The sequence below is a fragment of the Eriocheir sinensis genome, chromosome 1 (assembly GCF_024679095.1).
Source record: "Eriocheir sinensis breed Jianghai 21 chromosome 1, ASM2467909v1, whole genome shotgun sequence".
Taxonomy (NCBI): domain Eukaryota; kingdom Metazoa; phylum Arthropoda; class Malacostraca; order Decapoda; family Varunidae; genus Eriocheir; species Eriocheir sinensis.
In genome coordinates this window covers 9,360,068-9,372,929 of record NC_066509.1, presented here as the reverse complement: position 1 = coordinate 9,372,929, position 12,862 = coordinate 9,360,068, and positions in this window count along the sequence as shown.

Below are 12,862 nucleotides of genomic sequence, written 5' to 3'. Positions count from 1 at the left end.
GAAAAGGAGATTAAAACAACATTGTGTATCTCGTGACTCGGGTCGGTGGTTGAGTCAGCGAGGGAAGGGGAAAGTGAAGGGAAGGGAAGGGTTGGGACAAGTAAAAAAAAAAAAAAAAAAAAAAAAAGAGATGATGACCTGTGTGTGTGTGTGTGTGTGTGTGTGTGTGTGTGTGTGTGTGTGTGTGTGTGTGTGTGTGTGTGTGTATTAGTGGTTGAGTTGGAAGGATAGTAAAGGGCAAGGGAGGAAAGGGACACGTGACAAGCGAGAGAGGGGAAGGGAGGAGGGGGAGAAGGAAAGGGAGGGAGGGGAAAAGGGGAAGGCATTGGAGACGGGCTGAGGAGGGAGGAAGGAAAGGAAGGGAAGGGGGGAGGGGAGGCGAGGGGACTGGGGGGGGGGGTAATATTCACGTTCACATTTAGCCGAAGTTGATGTTACGTAGTTCAGTGACGTGTGTGTGTGTGTGTGTGTGTGTGTGTGTGTGTCCCCTCTAGTGGTCAGTGCGCGGAAGTGGTAAACAGGAGGTCACGGCACGGTATCACGCCACGCCTCAGGCACAATAATTTTCGACCGTCATTTGTTGTTGTTTTGGTGGGCGGGATGAACCACGCGCCGCGCATCGACCCGTCTCTGGTTACCCCAACGTTGAAGTGGCGTGAGTCAGGCCAGCAAGAAAAGCCATTACTGCAAAAAAACATAACAAGTTGCTATTTTTATCCGGTTATCAGAGGAATGAGCAACCGTTTACCGTGGATAGCGAAATATAACCACAGAGGACCCACAATGCATCCTTTTTATCCCACTTCGAAACACTGGATACATAATATAACGTAAATAACTTCAAGACCGTATGCATAGAGAGGCGTGGTGGTGGTGGTTTGCCTCTGCCGCCTCTCGCTTCCCTTTTGTATGAGTTTACCATAAAGGGAGGAGGTGGAGGAGTAGGAGCAAAAAGACAGGATGAGGGAAAAAAAGGAAGGAGAAGGGCGAATGCAGAAAGGAAGAAGGATGGAGGTGGGGGAAGAAATTCGTATGGTTGTTGCATGGAGGAAAGGAGTGCATTGAGAAGGAGGAGAAGGAGGAGGGGAAGACAGGATGAGAATGGAAGAAGTAGAAAGAGAAGGGAGAATGCTGAAGGGAAGAAAGGTGAAGGGGGGGGGGGGGAAGGGGCTTATATGGTTGTTGCAGGGAGGAAAGAAGTGGATAGAGAAGGAGGAGGAGAGGGAAAGATAGGATGAGGAGGGCGAATGCAGAAGGGAAGGGGGGGGAAGGGGCTTATATGGTTGTTGCAAGGAGGAAAGAAGTGCATTGAGGAGGAGCAGAGGGAGGAGGAGGAGGAGATGGGGCACACTGTTTCTGGGTCCCCTGGTTCGCGGACGTGCCCGGCATAATGCAAGTGAAGAGCCGTTTTTGTGTTCGTGTAAGTAACATATGTGACGACCACGCGACGTTTTGCGAGTCTAGAGGGGAGGGAGGGAGACAGAGAAGAGGGAGACAAGAGAGGCTGGTTTGGAGGAAAGAGAAGGAGGAAGAGAGGCACAAACGGAGGTCTTGAGACATATGGAAAAGGCGGTGTTGGTGGCATGGTAAAAACGGGGGAGGGGAGGGGACAGCAGGAAAGGTGTGTCGGGAAAAGGGGAAAGTGAGACAGAAAGACAGACAAACAGAATCACTGGCAGAAAGATAGACAGACGAACAGCCGAATATGGAGACGGGGAATGCGAGAGATGGAGATGGAGATGATTGAATGAGAAACCTTACCTATGAAATGAGAGGTTGTGTGAGTCGATTGTGGAAAACCGTTAAAAGAAGAGTTCGGGGCGAGGTGACATCTGAAGAAAAAATAAACAAGGTGATGAATATGGAATGGAATGTATAGTGATAGAGGGGTTGTCTGCATATAAAGAGAGAAAGAGGGAAGTGAGACAGGTGGGGAGTCCTTCTGTGCATGTGAAAGAAGATAATGTACGAAGGGGACGCGAGGTGAAGTAAATATGGGAGTAAGAAAATTCAGTGTGGATGTTCACGTGGAGTGGAGAATGGGTATGGACTGGAAGAGAGACAGGTGGAGAGTCCCTCTGTGCATGTGAAGGAAGATAATGTACGAAGGGGACGCGAAGTGAAGTAAATATGGGGAGTAAGAAAATTCAGTGTGGATGTTTACGTGGAGTGGAGAATGGGTATGGACTGGACACGTAGCTAGAACAGGGGTATAAGGGAATAGGGTTGGGGTGATGGAAAGCGTGGAAAAGTAGAGTTGGGATAATGAAGGACAGGGTAGAGGAGTGGATGGATTCTTGATTTTTTTTCCCCTCCATAATCACCTGCCTATCGCCTGACTTTTTAGGGAATAGAGGGCAGAGTGGGAGAGCGGCTGAAATCGGGTATTTGGTGGAATGGAGGACAAATACATTAGGGCGAGTGGATACAGACTGGAGATGGTTGAATGGAGGACATGTATGGTGAGTGGATGCAGAGTTGAGTTGGTTGAGTGTATGGAAGAAAGGGGTGGAGTGAAGGGGACGGAATGGAGGATTGGATGGAAGGGAGACATGGGGGCGTGTGTGTAACAGATGAACTGCCGGCCGCGTGACCTCCATTGAATCACAAGCCGACGCGCTGCATCAAAACAAACATGACTGACATCCCGCGGGTTCGTCCCATCCCAAGGGCGTGCAGGCAGGCAGGCAGGCAGGCAGACTTGACACTTGGCGCTGCGCAGATCGAGTGTAAGGCTATTCTGCGCAGGTTTGTTTGTTGCGGAAGTATATAGATGGAGAATTTGATCCTCTCTTTGGGCTATTCATTTCGGAAGCTTTTATTTACATTATTTTAACGTTTTATTTCTTTTTTGCCCTTGAACTGCATCCTAAACTGTAAAAAAAAACGGAAAAAAAGAGCCGTTCATGTTTTTAAATGTCACGTTTTGGAGGCTAGAGAGAAAGACTGAGAAAGAGAGTGAGATAAAATTTATATGACTCGATGAATGACCGAGATAAGAGAATTGTCCTTTATCCTGAAATTTAGCAACTTAGGTGCGTGTATACATTGCAACACAGGAGGAGGAGAAGGAGGAGGGGGGGGGGTGAGGGGAGAAGGAGGAGACTGGTATGTGTAGTATAGATAAGATGGATGATAAGAATAATCTCTCTCTCTCTCTCTCTCTCTCTCTCTCTCTCTCTCTCTCTCTCTCTCTCTCTCTCTGATGCATGCTAATAATAATTCTTCTCATACTGTTGGTGGCGTACTCCTTGTGTGGCCATAACCCCCTAACCCCCACCCCCACACCCGCCCCCTCTTCCCCCTCCATCCATCCATCCATCCCCCTCTCTCCTCCCTCCCTCCCTTCGCACCACTCACTAGCCAGGCACCCAGACGCTCGCAGATAACACACACACACACACGTCAGGTATACTTCAGCCGGATGTCGAGTCAGCTGCCCCTTCTTAAATCTTGACGCATTGGCACTTCATTCTAGATTCACTGATTGTTTTTTTTTTTTTTTTTTCCTCCATCCATAATCACCTGCCTATCACCTGACTTTAAACGCCCTATTAGTCTTAACAATAATGTGGCTGATTTGTCTTCTTTTGACCCGTTTTTCAAGGCTTTGTTCGTTGTTGTTTTTTCTTTTTCTTTTATATCACTTTTTTTTTTTTACGGCAGCGTTGGTAATATGTCGACTTCAAAAATCCAACACTTTCAACTAACTCCGCCCCAAAAATGGAATTAGAGCCAAACTAGGCACGTAACTGTTGATTAATACAAATACGACTTTTAAATAATTTGGCGTATACCTGTCTATCCCCTCATATGACGGACAGGTAGACAGGCAGATACAAGCTGAAAGTGACGTATAGACAGACTTGAAAGCATTTCCTATATTTCGCGTGTTGTGTATTTATGTTATTTTGTGGAGGACGCACACTTTTCATTATGAGTCACTCCAGGGATTCGAAGCTTCGTTTTAGACCCTTTACGAGGCACTGAAACAAGGTTCGGGACGCTCGTACACCCGACCAGAACTTGAGTAAACCCGAGCAACATTCTCTCTCTCTCTCTCTCTCTCTGCTCAGGATCACGTATGTATGCTTAGACCTGTGTGTAGATGTTGCTTGTATACATGGCTAACCTGCGTACACGAGTCTGATCTGCTTAAGGGACTATTACACTGGGCAAATTTTCCGTGGATCTTCAGTCAAACCACGATTTCCGCTGGCGTGGTTTTCATTTTGCGTGGTTTTCTGACGTGTCCACGATCTTCCAAGGCTACGGTAGATTTCACTGAAGGACGACGGTATTACTCATCATCTTCATTAGCAGCAATAACAACAAACAATTGAGAACCACGTTAGCGGAAATCGTGGTTTGACTGAAGATCCACGGAAAATATGCCCAGTGTAATATCCCTTTTAGGTGAGGATGTACGTGTTGTGTATACATGGTGCGTGAGGATGCATTCATGTTACCGTTTCACTTGCTCTGATTATTACGGCAATGGTTTCTAGGGCTGGGTACAGTGAGGGAGGTGGGGCGAGATGGAACACAGCACTTAGGCGGAGGAGATAGTGAGGCAGGGCAGGATAAGGCGTGTTTAGGTAGGAAATAGAGCAAGGTAAAGGGGTTATTACACTGGACAAATTTTCCGTGGATCTTCAGTCAAACCACGATTTCCGTTGGCGTGGTTCTCATTTGTTTCCTGTTATTGCTACTGCTGCTGCTGATTATGATGATGATGGTGAGTAATACCGTCTTCCTTCGGGGAAAGACAAAACAACAACAACGAAGAATACGAGTTACAAAAAAAACGAGGAATATGAACAACAAAAATAGAACATAGAGAACAAAAAACGGAATAGGTAGAAAAAAAAAACACTGACGAAGATAAAACAGGGAGGATGAATAGACATGACGAAACAAGAAACTGAATAGAATAAAAAAAAAAAAAAAAAAACCAGGACGGGTGAATGGTATGACAAAACGGGGTGTTGAGGGGCGGGGCGAGAGGACGGACTTGGGATGCTGAGTGTGTTGGGGCGAGGATTGAAGTGCGTTCCACATGTTGCATCTCATTGTATTTTGAATGCGTTTGGGTGCGTCATGTTACGTCCGTTGGGGGGGTCAAAGGTCACGGGGCAGGGAGGAGGAGGGGAGGCAGAGAGGGAGGGGTATGGGTTGTGGGGGGGGGGGCAATGCAGTGGTGGATGGAGGAGGAGGAGGAGGAGGAGAGGGAGCGTATAGTAAAGTGTTTGTTATTTGGAGAGAAAACTATTTATTCTCTCTCTCTCTCTCTCTCTCTCTCTCTCTCTCTCTCTCTCTCTGTTTTGTTGTCGTTCTTTTATATTTACGTTGTTTTTCTTTATTTTTCAAGGTCTTGTCGGTTATTACTTTTTTTCTTGTTTTCATTTATTACGTTTCTTTGGTTCTGTTTTAAGGTTATTTCCAGCGGTTACGTAGTGGTCATTTTTTTTCCATTGTTTTTTTTTCTTTAGTTGTAATATGTCGTGGCGAACTGTATAATTTTGTTTGAATGTATTTTTTTGTTCTCTTCTTTTTATCTCACTCGCTCAAGGCTCGTCACATGCTGCGTTTTTGTTTTCGTTATATTTTGTTTTTTTACATTCCTCAAGTACACTTTGCGCTTTATATTGCATCTTGCGAGTCACTCTTTTTTATGTGCTCATGGATTTCTGTCTCGTGATGCTTTCTATTGTGTTGTAGTGTTGCGTTGTGTTGTGTGGTAGTCTTAGGGGTCTCTTATTGTGTTGATGTTGCCTTGTTTTGTTTTTCGTTGTGTTGCGTGGTGGAGCGATTTATTGTGTTGCCTTGTATTGTTTTCTTTTGTGTAGTAATGTTGCGTTGTGTTGTGTGGTGGTGTTAGGAGTCTCTTATTGTGTTGATGTTGCCTTGTGTTGCTTTCTTTTGTGTAGTATTGTTGCGTTGTGTTGTGTAGTGTTAGGGGGCTCTTAATGTGTTGATGTTGCGTTTTGTTTTTCGTTGTCTTGTGTTGCGTGGTGGAGCGATTTGTTGTGTTGCGTGTTGCTTTCTTTTGTGTAGTAATGTTACTTTGTGTTGAGTGGTGGTGTTAGGGGGCTCTTAATGTGTTGATGTTGCCTTGCTTTGTTTTTCGTTGTCATGTGTTGCGTGGTGGAGCGATTTGTTGTGTTGCCTTGCGTTGCTTTCTTTTGGGTTGTAGTGTTGCGTTGTGTTGTGTGGTGGTGGTGTTAGGGGTCCCTTATTGTGTTGATGTTGCCTTGTTTTGTTTTTCGTTGTCTTGTGTTGCGTGGTGAAGTGTTTTGTGTTGCCTTGTGATTCTCGTGTATATAGTATTACGGTGTCCTGTGTGTGGTATCAGGCGTCTTATTGTGTTGATCCTGCGTTGTTTTTCGTTGCCATGTGTTGCGTGGTGGAGTGTTTGTGTTGTGTTGCCTCGTGATGCTTACTCCCGTGGATATAGTATTGCGTTGTGCTGCAGTGTTTAGTGTTAGACGTCTTTGATTGTGTTGATGTTGCCTTGTTTTTTTTTTTTTTTTTTACGTTGCTGCCTATTGCGCCGGTAGGCATCTTCCCGGTGGGGCCTGATGGTCGGCCCAAGGCTTCTTCCAGGTGGGGCCTGATGGTCGGCCCAGCCCGTTCTGGCGCAGGCGAGTGTTTTTTATAGTGGCGCCATTTTGCATTGGCTCATGCTACCCCCCGAACGTTCTCTGATCTTAGACGGCTTCCTCTGAGTGTGTTGATGGGTGGTCTTCAGGACAGCATGTGGGTAGTTTTAAGCCACTCGGCGGTGACCGAAAAATCCGAGGTGGTAGCGTGGGGATTCGAACCCGCGTCGTCCATCACGCGGTGAATGTGGGCCCAGTACGCTACCAGTTCGGCCACCGCCGTAGTATTGCGTTGTGCTGTGTGGTGTTAGACGTCTCGTATTGTGTTGGTGCTGTGTTGTTTTGCTTCTCGTTGTCGTGTGTTGTGTGGTGGAGTGTTTTGTTGTGTTGCCTCGTGTTCAATTATTGCCTTTGTGTTGCCGCAGCGGCCAAGGTTACGCGAGTGACTCTGGGGTGTTGAGTTTCCGTTTCTAGCTCGACCGTGTGTGTGTTTGTTCGCTCTCCCTTAATGTGCTAGTGTTCTGTGTTCACCTTTATCGTCATTAGAGAAATATAATCTGATTCACGGTGCTCGGTATGGGTTGATAATAAGGAAGCAATTTCTTTTTTCATATATTTTGTACTCGCCATATACAGAGAAGAGTTAAAACACCCTAATTTACATAGTTTAGAAAGGCGTAGATTGCGTGGGTATCTCCTTTATATCTTTTTAAGTTGTCTGAAGGAATTGATATTGGCTAAATAGATACTGATTAGACACTTCAGCTTCAAACATGTTATTAAGACCTGTGTAATGAGTATAAGATCAATAAGTTTAGGTGCATGGAGGAGATCTGCAACACTGGCTCGCAAAAAGAGTATTGGATGAATAAAACATGGAGGACTTGAAAGATTAATGGATAGTAAAGGCAATTATAGTAATGGCTTTATACTTTTTTTTGTCAAGACCATTGGTTCTTAAACTGCGGGGGAAGGGGGGGGGGTAGTAATTTCAAAGGGGAGTGCCAGGCCTAGAGGAAAAGTTGAAATTTTTGTTGTTGGAATTTTTATTATTATCACCTTTATTGACTTGTTTTTCTTTAGTCTATTTAGTGCAATAGTGCCACAGTTTAATAAATATGGAAGTTTTTTTTTTTATCTATATATGCAAGGGGGGCGTGGAGGGAAACACCCATTCCTTGGGGGACGCGGAAGTGAAAAGTTTTAGAACCACTGGTCGAGGTCGATCCGCACCTTGTTTCCTTGCGTGTCCTCGTGTGTAGAGGAGTTCATTTTTATCATTCTTAGCAAACGTTTTTGAGATCCATTCCTCCATTTTGTCATTTTTTTTTTTATAATATGTGCTGTGTAAGATCAGGGAAGGCGTCACCGTTGAAATTAATTATTTGTGTCGCTTCGTAAGGTGTTTTGTAAGGCTTTGGAGGATTGGTCTTCGTCCCTTTGATGTCCGGCAGCTCTCGTCGGCAGCTTTGCATTCCTTTTGTCTGTTCTGCTTACCACAGTTGTTCTTGTTTTGTTCTGATGCTACAGTTGATAAGTTTTGTTTCGCAGTAATTGAATGTTTTCATACAGTTTTTTGCCTATCCTTTGTTTATGCAACACATCCATATAAGGTTTCGTTTCGCTGTTATAACCTTTCTCGCGGTGTTACGGTTTCAGAAGTTTCGTTATATTGCTACATTAACCAAGACGTTGTTGCAGAGTTACCCTTTTCGTTAAATTTCCATGCACTGTCATCTCTGCTGTGTACGCGTCACACTCCCACCGTTGCAGTGCAGAATTACACCCTCCAAATCTCGTTGCCGCGTCACACTGCCTTAATCTGAATGATCCCCGTCCCCCCGCGTCCCAGGGGTGGGGGGCGGAGGTGGGCGGGGCGGGGCGGGGAATCAGCCTTAATCTCGCCCCCAGCCGGCACCGCCACGCCTGACACGACCCAGTGACATGGCTGCCCCGCACTGCCACCCGAGAACCTGTGCTGCCGCTGTTGTTCCTTGTTATGCTCTCTCTCACACCACCCTGCATGCCATGTTCACGCTTCGCCCCTCCCTCGTTCTTGCCCGCCCGTCTCACCCCATCCACGCCCCCTCCGGTTCCCTTCAATTTTCGCCCCTCGCCGTAGTCCGTTCCTGTCCGTCAGCCTTGCCCCATCCACACACCCTCCGTTTCCCTTCAGTTCCATCTTGCCCCGAACTCGTGAACGCATCCCCCCCACCCCCCCACCCAGATGCGATCTGATTTCCCCGCCCTCCTCCACCCCGTCGTCGCCTTTCAGTTCCGCCCTGTCCCACATCTGCATGGAGTTATGAATATTATATGGCCCATCTTTTGTTTGTTTCTTTTGAAAAACTAAAATTGCCAACGTGCTTACAAATAGAGGTCGCCGAAGAGCCCCAAAGACTGCAGGATAAAAGTGTTGTCATGTTTAGTATCACGTATTTTCACGGGCTGCGACACACCAGGCGCCATTATATAATATACGAAAGGGTGGGCAGGGTGGGCGGGGAGAGGAGGGGGTATTGTTTTCCTCCACCCGGGAAATGTTGTGTCTGCCTGATCCCCTTCCGCCTCTACCCATCAGATCTCCTCCCCCCTCCCCCCCTCCCCCCTCCTCCTCGCACCTCCCTGTCCTCTGTCCACCCGCCACCCCCTGTTATTTGCCTTCGCTCTTTGTCCCCGTGCTCTACATAATCCACCTTGCACCCAGCCCTCCGTCCTCCCCCTCTCCTCCACCCACTGTCTTCTCATTACAAACCGCCCACTTCGACCTCCACCTTCCTCCGTTGCTCAACAAACATCAAAGGAAACTAAGGCCCGTACCAAGAGTCTTGAAAGTTTAGCGACGAAGATCAAAGGGAAGGATGATGTGTACTGAGAGTCACTAGAATTTTTGGAACGAAGGTTTGCGGGAGAGACGAAGGGGAAGGCACGGTCTGCCCCGTGTCTTCCCTTACACCTTCGAGGAAAAATGTTTATTTTCCAAATTTGTCGCGGCAGACAGTTGGGGTTCAGTTAAAACAGCCTGAGAAAATAGTTTCCCTAATTGGAAAGTCGTATATTATAGTTCCAGCGAATATGTTCGTCTTGTTTACAACAACAGCACACGCCTTCACAGCGCAGAGAAACCAGCCATGGAGGCGGGAACGTTCGTAGCTCACATTCTCGAACGATATATTTGCAAGTGCAAATAAAGGGTATCTTAATAATTTACTACATGTAAATAACGTTTAATAATGGAAAAAACATGAAATAGTAAATAATAACTTGAATGCGATGTAGGCTATTTCGAATATTAGGCTACCAATGTTATTTACATGCAACACATCAAAATTCCTTATGTATAGACACTTTCAAGAGTCGTATGTCACTATGTACTTGAATGGGATGAAATATGAGTATCTGAAAGGCTAGTATAGATCGTTCGAGTATGATCAGACTATACTGTTTGATATACAAGTTGTTTCTTCGTGTCCTTGTATGGTATATTATCAATGCAAATCTTCTGTTTGCGGTTCATATACGATGGTTTGAGGGTTTTTTGTATACACAAACATTCAATATATCACTGAAAATACGAAGTTGATCTTCACGCAATCACGACCTAACAATGCGCTGGTGCCACATCTACGCTCGCGAGTGGACAGACGGAATGAAATGGACTATAGTATGACTGTAATAGTATTGTGTGTGTGTATGTGTGTGCGTGCATTATATCTGGTCAGTGGAAATTAGGCTTCACTGTGTGTATGTGCATTATATCCTACTGTACCATCCCGAGCGATTTGTGGTAAGGATTGAAGGCACGGTCTGAGGCCATGCCTACATTGTCGAAGGGAAGGTACGCGGCTCGATCTTCATGACTCTTGGTACGGACCTTAGGATTTTGAGCCGTGTCACGAAGGGTTTGGTTAATGTTATAGTGAGTCACCGTGGAGGAAGAGAAGGAGGAGGAGGAGGAGGGCATGGCATCCAGTTATCAAGGTGTTGCCGGAGGAGACGCGAGGTGAAGGTGAGGCTGGGAGGTGAAAGCAAGTGGGCGATCTACAAGGTAATATTATCTCACAGTCGGATGGTCACGCACTGGAGTCAGGTGGTCGCATCAGTCAGTAGTCGTAACGAGATGGTCTTTACAATCTGGTCATTAGTCAGTTAGTCGCGGCGGATCATTAACGTGTGGTCTTCGTAGCCATGTGATCGTCTTTCCTATATATTTTTACTCCGTTTATTGGATATTGTAACCTCGGGGAAGGAGAGCACCCAGATTGTCTATTCACATGCGATGAATCTTTGTCTGGGGTTAACGTGAATCTTTGTCCGGGGTTAACGGAGATCACAACAAACACACAAACAACAACAAACTCCACCAACAATATCCTGAGGGCCTGACAGTCTGATCCACTATACCGTTGAGCCACCGCTGCCCCTGACGGTTGGTTCGTTTAGTTAAGTCATACCCTTTTATTCCTCCTTTTCATGCCCAGACGGTTGCCTCAGATGGGTATTCTTCGGTAACCAGTCAAAACAGAGAGTCAGGTGTTGATAGCCAAGTGCATGGACATCACAGCCAGGTGTTCGTTCCCAGGTGGAGGTGATTGTTTTCTAATCAATCCCTCCGCTGTTGTCACGGTCAGGTTGTGTCATGCAGTGTTGCCAGATGAAGGGGTCGTCTTAATGCTTGACTCGGCGTCCTATTCATACTTTCCTCCTTTCCTTCCTCACTTTCCTCTCTCCTTTGTTCGCTTTCCCTCTCGTACCCTCCCCCATCTTTTCCCTTTTCTATCCTTTACTAGTCTTCCTCCTCCTTTCCTTCCTCATCCTTTTCTTTCCCTCCTCTCCCCTTTACTCGCTTTCCCCCTTATTCCTTCCCCACTCTTTCCCCCTCCTCTCTCCTTTTACCATTTTTTTTCTCTTCTCATCGTTTTTGTCATCTCGAAGTCGCTTTCTGCCCTTTAATTGTTGTCTTGCATCATTTTCCCAAGTATTTCCTTTCTACAACCTCCCTTGCACTAACATTCCCTCCCAGCACACTCCCCTTCAACTCTCCTTCACCGACTGACCCACCTTCTCGTCCCCACCGCCTCCCCTCGCAACCCCCGACACCCTTCATTTCCCCTCCGCCGCACCGCCGCGTCATGGTTGTTGGTCACGCAGGTGGGGTCTGCTGCGTGTCCTGAAGGAGGCTGGCGGGATGTGAGGCGTATGTACAGGTGTGTGCAGGTGACCGGGTTGAGTTAAAGAGGCAGCGTGGATGTGTTATAAAGGATTTTTATTTATTTCTATTTATACATATTTACTCTGGATGTTTTTTTTTTTTATCTTTTACCTTTTTTGCTCACCACTTCGTTACTTTTCTTTATTCCTTGTTCTTCTTTCAGGCGTGAGCAGATTGTTGTTCTTTTTGTGTGTGGTTGCTTACTAAACTTTTTTTTTTTTTTTTTTTTTTTTTGTCTGGCATTGTTCATCTTTTTGGGGGGAACATTTTACTTATTTTGCCTCAGTTTATTTCCTGCTTCATCTATATTTCTTTATTGCTTCTTAGACTCACACATTATCGATATTGTTTAACGCGAGTACACGTTTTGTCTTTTATCGCATTATTTCCGTGACTTTGCCTTTCCTTCTTCTGTCATTGCCTTCTGTACTTGATTTTTCTTTTTCTCACTTGCTTTCTCCCACGTATTCTTTTTTTTCGTTCTTCCTACACGTTCTTTACACCACCCACCCATCCGTAATATCCGTAAATATCACCATGACGAACGTTCTAAATCTTGGTATAATTGAAGAAAAATAAATAAAAAGAAAGGTGACGACGCTTTTTTTTTGTGATTGTGTGTGTGTGTGGGGGCCTTTTGACCTCAGAAATATCAACCGATCGGCGACTGGAGACTGATTGACATGGCCGATTTTTTTTTTTTTTTATTATTCCTCGTCGTTTATTGAAAAACTTATGGGCAAATCATGTTTCAGTGCGTGTGTATGTGTGTGTGTGTGAGAGAGAGAGAGAGAGAGAGAGAGAGAGAGAGAGAGAGAGAGAGAGAGAGAGAGAGAATGTGCGTTCGTGTGTGTGCATTTATGAGTTCGGGGTGTTACGGGCGACGCTCATGTACACCCTTGATCGATTGAGTGAGTGTGTGTGTGTGTGTGTGTGTGTGTGTGTGTGTGTGTGTGTGCGGTGAGTCAGCATCGGAGTTGACGATCAATATTCTATGTACACCTTCCCTCCTGTCCTCCATTTCCTTATGTCTATCCTTCATTCCCTC